The 9,615-nt window shown below is 40.0% G+C and overlaps 1 long non-coding RNA gene across 1 annotated transcript; it reads right to left on the bottom strand.

The window, feature by feature from the left end:
* Positions 1-1,833: 1,833 nt before the first annotated feature.
* LOC144586739 (uncharacterized) lies at positions 1,834-8,876 on the bottom strand. Its single transcript, XR_013541751.1, has 2 exons — positions 7,525-8,876; positions 1,834-2,940 (listed from the first exon to the last, which is right to left on the bottom strand). It is a non-coding gene; the product is annotated as an uncharacterized LOC144586739 (long non-coding RNA).
* Positions 8,877-9,615: the final 739 nt, after the last annotated feature.

Below are 9,615 nucleotides of genomic sequence, written 5' to 3'. Positions count from 1 at the left end.
GTTAGCATGACTGCTGGGACAACAGTGGGGAGCAGAGTGGGAAGAGACATGTTTCAGTACAAAGCAGGACAACAGCATGGATAAGTTTCTGTGTGTCTCCAACTCATTACCGTAATGATAAATCAACATGATTTGTTTGCATGCAGTGTTAAATTGTTTGTAAAGTGCTTAAGAATTGAGAAATTCTATAATTGGTCTTATATTATTATTATGATTCAGTAAAGCATCTGGTCTGAATGAGCAATGGCAGATTTTAAGCCTTCCCCCCCCCCACGTCTGTGGGTAAAAATAAAACATTTTCTTTATAAGCTTTGACTTTATAGTGTGTAAATAAGTCGTTCCAGATTACATCTTCTCCCTTTCCTTTCTCTCCCTCTTTCTCTCTTTTCTCTTTTTGTTTAGAACGTAAGTGCCATTTCAATCCAGATGGCTGCTATGGGAGAGCAGCTTTATATCAATCTGTGTGATAAGCCACTTTTGTACAGTAGCTTACCACAAAGAGTGGGCCATTTTCTCTCTGCCATTACAAATTCCCTTCCACCCACTCAACCAAAACATTCTGGGATTGTGAGCTACTTCCTTGGGAACTGTGTTGAGACAGATGGTCACATGGCAGCTGTAATGTATACTCCAAGGCAGAATGTCTTGTGGATTTCTGCACAGGCAAATTGGTTGGCAGAATGTTGAATGGCCCCATAAATATCCTTTTCCTGCTCTACCACCTCCTCTCAGTTCTGCCGCAGCTGAACCCCACAAATCAAAGTGGCACCATTTTAGGGCCATCTGAAGTGACTTCACTCAGAAGGTGTTCTAAGAAACAACACCCGTTTATTCATGTAGTACATCTTTTATCTTTGTTTCTGTTTATTATACTGTACAGTGCAGATTTTAGTAACTTTCATGAAACTAAAGGCTGATCTTCAGATAAGGTAAATGAGTAGATGCTTCAAAAATGCCTCATATCCACAACTCGCAGATAATGAATGAAATATAAACATTATCATCACATGAAGGTAAATAAATTCATAATCACATATTGTTCTCTGAACATTTATTTATTATATATTTGTTTTATTATTTCTGCAATTCCTTATTCCTGTTCAGTCTTCATTTCAAATATACCAAGATAGATAACATCATTAAACTGTTTCAATTATCTATCTATCTATCTATCTATCTATCTATCTATCTATCTATCTATCTATCTATCTATCTATCTATCTATCTATCTATCTATCTATCTATCTATCTATCTATCTATCTATCTATCTATCTATCTATCTGTCTGTCTGTCTGTCTGTCTGTCTGTCTGTCCGTCCGTCCCTCCGTCCCTCCGTCCCTCCCTCCGTCCCTCCGTCCGTCCGTCCCTCCCTCCGTCCGTCCGTCTGTGTATCTATCTAGCTATCATCTATCTATCATCTATCTATCGAGAAGCAGGGATTATAAGACAGAATGAAAGAAAGAGACAAATTTTAAACTCTGATAGAAAAAGAAAGCAGTTAATTCATGGATTAATCTATGGACATTTTACTGATATTTAGTGGACATGCTGGATATGCCACCATATTCTGTTCATTTTCAATATTTGATACCTAATCATTGATACTTATGCAATTCAACAGTTGAAACATAATGATGTTTACCAGAGGTGTGTGGAAGCCTCCCAACATGTTCTGTACTTGAATAAACAGCATAGAGATTTGAGCCAAACTACCCTTTTCCCATTCCAACCTGCTGTCTCCTCAGGATTGTGAGATTATCTGAGTTTTCCAGATTGCCATTTAAAAGAGAGAGAGAGAATCCCAGAAATGAGAAGAAATTTCAGTGGCTATGACATGGGGGAGGGCTTATGTAACCTATCTACTCAAAGCCCATACAACAATCGTGCACACTGAGTCTGAATAATGTAATAATAATAGAATAAAGTTTAATGAACAAAATTGAGTGAGAGAGCAATAGAAAAGAAGATTCTTCAAGAACCCTAAAAGGAAATCGATACAGCAATGTGAGTATCCCCTTGCGAGTACCCACTCTAGTACCCAATGCAAGTACTCACAACATCTTTGTGAAATGACTGGTGTAGTGGCTGAAAGGGGATATATATACTACACATTGACCCCAGTCTGAATCTTCCCTAGGACCTTAGTGATTTGAGTGCTCAGGGCAGATCTCAGGTTTCACTGGGCATGGATTCAGTTATTACTCACCTTCTTTTTTTGGCACTCATAACAATCACAGGAACACCCTTAATTCAGTCCAGTTTTGCCTAAACCACCCACCAGGTGTGTGAGCACTAAGATTCTTGGAGCTGAGGTCTTTAAAAAGTAATGTTTCCAAGTCAGAGACTGGATTGAAATGTACGTGAATGTAGTCCAAAGCACAACAGAGGCACAGATCGATGTTTAAAAATGCAACCAGATATTTGTTTTTGTGTACAAGCCAATAAAGATTGCACACAATGTGTACATGTATATTATATTACTATATGAAGTCTGTGGGATTTTTGTTAACTTGTACATCACTCAGAGCAGTGTGTCCACTAGTGGGGCAGTATATAAATCAAATAAATAAATACAGGTAAATAATGTCAATATTGAAGAAAGGGAAGGCATCAGCAGACTGTGCACACTGTTACATTGTATAAAAACTTTGTTTGTCTCCCTGTCTGTCTGTCTGTTTGCATTGGTAAGCAGTAACAGAGTATTCCAAATCTTCAGTTTAATTTTGAAAACAAAAAACCAGGTAATACAATACAATCTGTGTGGAATGAAGAAGAAGTGAAGAAAAACTTTCCAGTCCTCATTTATCTGAGTGATATCTGCTGCTTCTCATTTTTCTTGCAGCTACCTTGTTCCTGTCTCCAATGAAGCTGCCACAGAATTGCCCAGGGTCCTCTCTCTCCATCACCTTTTTTAACTTCTGTAAACTCTGGCGCATTGGCTGTGTGGAGAGATCGAGGTTTCACAGATAAGAAGAAACAAGAGCATAACTCGGTATCTAGCCGGCATAAAAGCTGTGGTGGGCAGGCCCCCTGAGAGTAAATGCTTGCTATTTATTCCTTTTGGACATTGTGGAAGCAAGAAACTATCAGTGCCTCAAATGGACAGACTTCAACCAAGGAACTGTCAAGTCATATTATTACTGATAGTGGTTGAAGGGGCTGAACTCTGTTTAACGTTTTTTTAGCCCTTTCATCCAAGTGCCATGAGCAATTGCACCTGAGTTTTTGTTACTTCAATTCCACTTTGTGTTAGAACAGGAAAGAAGGCCAAATCTCAAGTGAAGAATCACCCAAAATATCCAGAATCACTAATACTCCACAAACATACAGAAGTACAGGTGTTGTTTGGACATGTATTTCACAACACTAGTATGATCAATTCCCAGTTAATGTGTTGGGACAGGATGCAAACCTTAGTCACAGTCATGACTGGAGATGCATCATGAAAGCAGTATGCTCCAACAACAACAATACATTCACTCATATCTATTTATTAGAGAACTTAACCGCCATTAGGACAATGCACTCTTAGCTGCAACTTTTGATTGATTGGTCAATGTATCTGATTTTTGCCTTGCTGTTCTTTCAAAAATAGGAGTAAAGATTGTTCAATAGGGAAAAATTCTTTGGGCTGCATTGCTCATATTCCTATGTGTAAGAAATGGGAAGACCGGGTGACCTATGGATGGGTATTTGGGAAGAATGGGAATCAGGTATGGCAGGGAGGGAATAGATGGAACTTACTGGTCAAGGTGCCAGATGGCCTGAGAAGACACAATGTCCAGTTGAAGGAGTTCATAATGCACCTATAATAGTGCAGTGAGTGTTGTGCCATTTTGCAACTGCACATTGCATTAAAATGTTCTCCCAACCTACACAATGCACAAAAATGTTGCTCCAACCAAATACAGTCTGATATGAGAGAGCTCAGTAGAAACAAACTCCATGCTTACACATATTGCAGTCCAAACCCGTGCAAGTATTGCCAGCAGTAATCATAGTGAATTTACATTTGATCCCATGTGGTGGATTGAGCCAAATCAACACTGATCAGTAAAATATACCTGCTCCAGATAGTCAAGGAAAGCAGTCAGATTGATCTAAAGTTGGCAGGAGGTGACAGACAAAGCAATACAAAAAAGGCTGGGAAGAAATTCCTCTAGCTGAAGCCATGTCAATTAAATGACAGATTTATTGCAATGGCTTGACAAAGAGAATGGGTGGAGAGCTTCTTGAGCTGAAACTCAAGGCTCGGTCAGACAGCATTTGTCCCTCTGTTTGGGCCACTGCAAGGACGAGTTGATTTGCTCTTTTTCCTGGTCATTACACAACATAATCGCTGGAGCAAACTAAACCATCCCTAGGACCAGTCAAGAAGCTGGCATTTATTGACCAGTCCTTTAAGAGAAACCAAAGAAATATTATTTTTTTAAGTGACACAGCACCTCAGTGATAGTTTTATAGAAACTTGAAAGAAATTTCACTTCCCCTGCCCCTCCAGCAAGAAGCAGAGGAAGATGTACAATTTGCTGATATCCTGAAGTGGCTTGCTTATTAAGCCACTTCACAATATTGGAAGGAACCAGATCAAACAGGGTCACTTGAGCTCTGATATGCCATTTGGATGTGAGATCATGCCAAATGGCACATCGTGCCTCCATCCAGTCCTAAGCACCCCTATTTAACCTGCTCTAGCCAGGGCAGATGAATCCACAGTTCAAGATGAAAGAAATGGAGGGGGAGAAATGTTTACCATTTGGCCAATTTAAAAATATCTTGGCTAGGATTGTTAAGATACCTGATTTCATTCCTCTTTGAGAAAGAGGCACTTTCTAATTTGTGTGCATTTAAATCAATTTGCGCATTAAAATACAGGAAATTGCTGCATGAAATAAGGTCAGATGTTATTTTCAAACTGCTTTTATTCAGCCATGGAATCAGCAAGAGTGTGACCAAGCTATTAAGAACTAACCAGAGTTCTTGCACCCCTAAATAGAAAGTCGTTATTCTCCTCCCTTTGGGCTGGCCTTCACAAGGCAGGCAATGTAGCCTACCTCCCAGTTCACTAGCACTTCCTCTGCCCAAAATGCAGGCCCCCGGGGGATGAAAAAGCAAGCAGAAATCAGGAATGATAAAGAGAATGTAGTACAAATTAGCCATTATTACTGTACTCTAGCAGAGTAATGCATCAATAGTAATTTACTTTAGCATATTTAGCCATGTCCTCTTGTAGCCTGAAAACTGGTTGAAGAACAAGAAAGAGAGGCTAGTAATAAATGGTGAGCTTTTACAGTGAAAGGCTATGAAGAATGGGATCCCTCATGAATCTGTACTGAGGCTGAAGTTTTTTAAACCTATCCATAAATGATGTAGAGTTAGGAGTGAGTAATGAGGTGGAATGTTCACTAATGATACTAAATTGTTAGGAACAAAAATGAATTGTGAAGAGCTCAAAGGGGATCTTCCCAAACGAGAGGAATGGACATGAAGACAGAATGTGAGATTCAGTCAAACCAAGTACCAAGTCGTGCATATTGGGGTAAAAATATCTGACTTTACACATATACTGGTGAGATCTGAGCTGGCATTGATTGACCCAGAAAAGCATCTTTGGGTTGTGGTAAGCAGCTGATAGAAAATGTCAGCTCCACAGGGTGGGTTGGCAAATTCCATGTCTGATACAGTTAGACAAGAGAATGAAAATGAAACGACTAATAGCATATGGTCTGTGTACAAATCCATACCACAGCCAGAATGCTGTTTATAGCTCTAGTCCCCGCACTTTAAATAAAAAGATGATTCTGGGAAATTATAGAAAGGGGAAACCAACATGACAGGGGCTGGAGCAATGTCCTATGAGGTAAGATCACAGAATTGTGAATTGTTTAGCTTAGAAAAAAAAGGTGAATAAGATGAGTGTGGTATGGATAAACTTGTTACACAAATATTTTTGTCATTCTCTTATAATGAACTGGGAAACATCCACTGAATCTGAACAATGATTCAGGGCTGCTAAAGGGGAATACTTCTTCACATACCACATACGAAGTTAATCTATGTAATTCACTGGCACAAAATATAGTGATGGCTGCCAAACTGTATGACTTTTTAAAATGATAAAATAAATTAGCCGGAAGTTAAGGCTATGATTATGCATCACCTCCAGCAGCAGAGGTAGTAGGACTCTGGGCATCAATTTTTTGGGAATGGAAGACAGAAGGATCTATGCCCTGGCGGTGAGTTTCCCACAATCAGCAAGCTGGCCATGGTGTGAACAACCCAGGGACAGTTCTTCTGAATTTTTTAAAGTACTTTGTGTAATGGCTGCTAACTCAGTCCAGACCACCACCAACACCCCCTCCCCAAAAGGAAAACTGTAAATGCACTTAATATTGAAGAGGGAGGACAGCATCCCTTGCAAATCCATAAAATGGTTCAATTACTGAAATTATATTTATATAGTAGTAGATATAAAAGATGACTTCTGAAAAAGTTCAGCTATGTGTAAAATGTCAAGACTTTGAGATGAACAGGTTACATTTTTGTAAAGTGCCCAGCAGTTCTCTTATTAATTCTTTCAAAAAAAAATTATAGGATTCTTAAAGATGTTGTACCTCTTACTTTTTTTGGCTCCAAATAAGAAGATAATGTCTTAGTCTGTATTTCACAAGAGCACTGGAATTTAAAATAAACTTCCCCAAAGGTACAAAAAAAGAGACTATTACAGATACAGATTTATTTCTACCTAATAAAGTTTTAATTAGCACTTACATTTTTGCATTCCTGCAGGTTGTAACAGACATAAAATTATAACATTGAAGCCTGGACTGCTGCTGAGTCATTAAAAATTTCTCAGTACTTTTTCTGCTTATCAAGAGGATATTCTTGGTATGCTTTTCTAGATCTCATCAGCCTTGTTCTTAGCTTCAGGGCACAGAAAATAGCATAGATTCTTTTGACAAGCAACTGAATGTTTATATCAATCACAGGAAGCGTTGTGGCATTTAATGTCATGTTAATAACCAAATATATCTCTCTTATTTTATCAGGACACAAAATGATGGCCTATCATTCATTACAGCTTTCCTCCAAAGCTCCAAATCAGGTCTGCATCTAAAACATATGCAATGGATACTTTGCAGACATGAAAATGAATCTTGTGCAGTGCTTCCCAATCTTGGGTGAGCAAGGTCTTCTTGGATTGCAATTCCCAGAAATCCTGGCCAGCACAGCTAGTGGTGAAGGCTTCTGGGAGTTTCAGCTCAAGAACATCTGGGGGCCCAAGGTTGGGAACAACTGACCTAGCTGGGTTCAGGTAATATGCCAGAATCTGTGTAGCGCTAAAGGGGTGATGGAGGTGGTGGAGGAGGTGTCTATGAGCCCATAATGGCAATCTCCAAGGCCTCCTTGAAGGTGGGCAGTGAGGCTGAACATGCTTCCAGTACTTCTGTAATTAAGAGATAAGACAAAATACAGCTCCCAGTCACTGAAGTGTGTAAACACATTCAGCCAAATGCACTTACAGGCTCTTTCTGCAGACCTTCACATTAAGCATGCAGTCTCCCTGGGGTGAGTAGGGGGAGCTCATATGGTATCAGCCTTCCATGGGTTCAGCACAAAGCCTATGATATTGAAAAACAAATGCAAATTTAGCAGATTTTGAGTGTGCAGTGATATTTCTGTAGCCCTAGGACTCTTCAAGTTAACCCTTCTTTGTCTAGAATAACAATCCCTTCTATTTTAGAAATGGAAAATTTAAAAAAAAATCCTGAACATTGGACAAAGGGAAATTGATAGGTCCATCCCATTCCTGTTATATCGCTTTGTGATTTTGTTGATCATAAATTCACATTTCCAGAAGACCCATGCTGCTCCACAACTTTCCCCCCCTTAAACCACATAAAATTCAAGCAACTACCAAGTAGATGTTCCAGGCTCAATGTGCATATGTGGACACAGATACACACATATCTACATCCACCCACAGGTGCACACCCACATCATTAGATACATGTAAATCTTAATGATGGAAACTTTGCATCTTCACAGGTGTTGCCATGGCAGCAATAATATCTGCAGTCTGGGCACCGTTAGAAAAATAACAGTTTTCAATTTAGTGTGCTCAGAACATATCTGTGTGTGACATGGGTACCCTACTAATTTAACCAGTCCACCTGCAGGAGGCTTAATAAGGTAATGATAGAGAAACATGAGTAGTTAAAGCAGCGCTCTTCAGCGTATGGACTGCCATCCATTATGCACTGCTGCTGACTTTTAATTATTTGATGTCATTCAAACGAAGAATCCTGAAACTCTGCAGCCGGTATCCTGCTCAAGGTTTATGGGAGCAAAACTCCAACTACAGAAACTGCTGCAGGGATCTGACGCGGTGCTGTGTGCTTTGTCACATCCTCCTTATCAGATTGTTGCAGCACCTTCTGCAGTTTCTTTTTCCTATGCAGTGAACAGGACACTTGTGAAAAGCAGCTCTGACCATTGCCTTGTGTTGGAATGAGAAGTGGTCAACTGATTTTAAAAAGGAGTCAGCTTCTGGGACTTTTTCTCTTGCTTGCTGTCACTTTGTGAATGGCCGTTTATGACGTTGTCAACATTCAGGCTGCCTTTTCTATGTAAAGTTTGCCATCCGTTTTCCTACTGGCAACATGGGCATGATATTGTGCAGCAATATTGGGCCATTTCCTGGTGTTCTGAATGGTGGTTCACAAGCAAAATATCCCACATTCATATACCAGAGGGTTTTTTTAAGAATTGAATTTCCTGTTTTATTTTTAAAAGAAGCAGCAGCAGCTGAAGTATACATATTGTAAACTACACACACATTCCAACAGGAACCTCTCTCATGTGCTAGAGCAGCAGTCCCCAACCTTTTTGGGACGGCAGACTGGTGGGAGGAGGGGGCTCTGTGGGGGGGGGCACCACCGTGCTCACGCTGGGGGCATGTTGCGCTTGTGGGGGGGCGTGTTGCGCTTGCGGGGACGTGTCACGCTCAAGCAGGGGGAGTATCAAACTCGTGGGGGGCATGTCACACTTTTAAATTCTCAGTTTGACTAATGTTGCCATGCTCACTCCACAGACTAGAATGCAGACTAGAAATCTCCAATTTCCAAACCCTCTCCTTGGCTAGGAAGGCTGAGGGGGGGGGGAAGCTATATTTAAGCAAAAGTTCTACAGAAATGTTGCTTGCACATTTTTCCAAAATATTTCTCCTCATGTTCTGAAATTAAAAAACCAGGTGGATAGCTAAGAGTTAGCAAAAATTGTCACTGGAAACCAAGGTCAAAATCACCCAGAGTATGTGAAAGAAAGATAGTGACGGAAGACAGGGTAAAAAATCAATTCATTTGAAATGTGGTGTTGAAGGAGAACCTTGCCGATATCCCAGACCACCAGAAAGGCAGAAAATTGGGTGCTTAATCAAATCAAACCTGAACATTCACTTGAACAAAAATGAATTGATTGAACCTATCCTATCATGCACATATAACGAAAATACAGAACTGACCAGAAAAGAGAATATTGCTGCAAGGAGGGAAGGGAATAGGAAAAGAGGAAGACCTAACATAAGACAGATTGCCTCTCTAAAGGAAGCCATA

The sequence above is a fragment of the Pogona vitticeps genome, chromosome 1, assembly GCF_051106095.1.
Source record: "Pogona vitticeps strain Pit_001003342236 chromosome 1, PviZW2.1, whole genome shotgun sequence".
Classification (NCBI taxonomy): Eukaryota; Metazoa; Chordata; class Lepidosauria; order Squamata; family Agamidae; genus Pogona; species Pogona vitticeps.
Note: the sequence above shows the minus strand (reverse complement) of the source record. Positions and strands in the feature narration are given on the sequence as shown.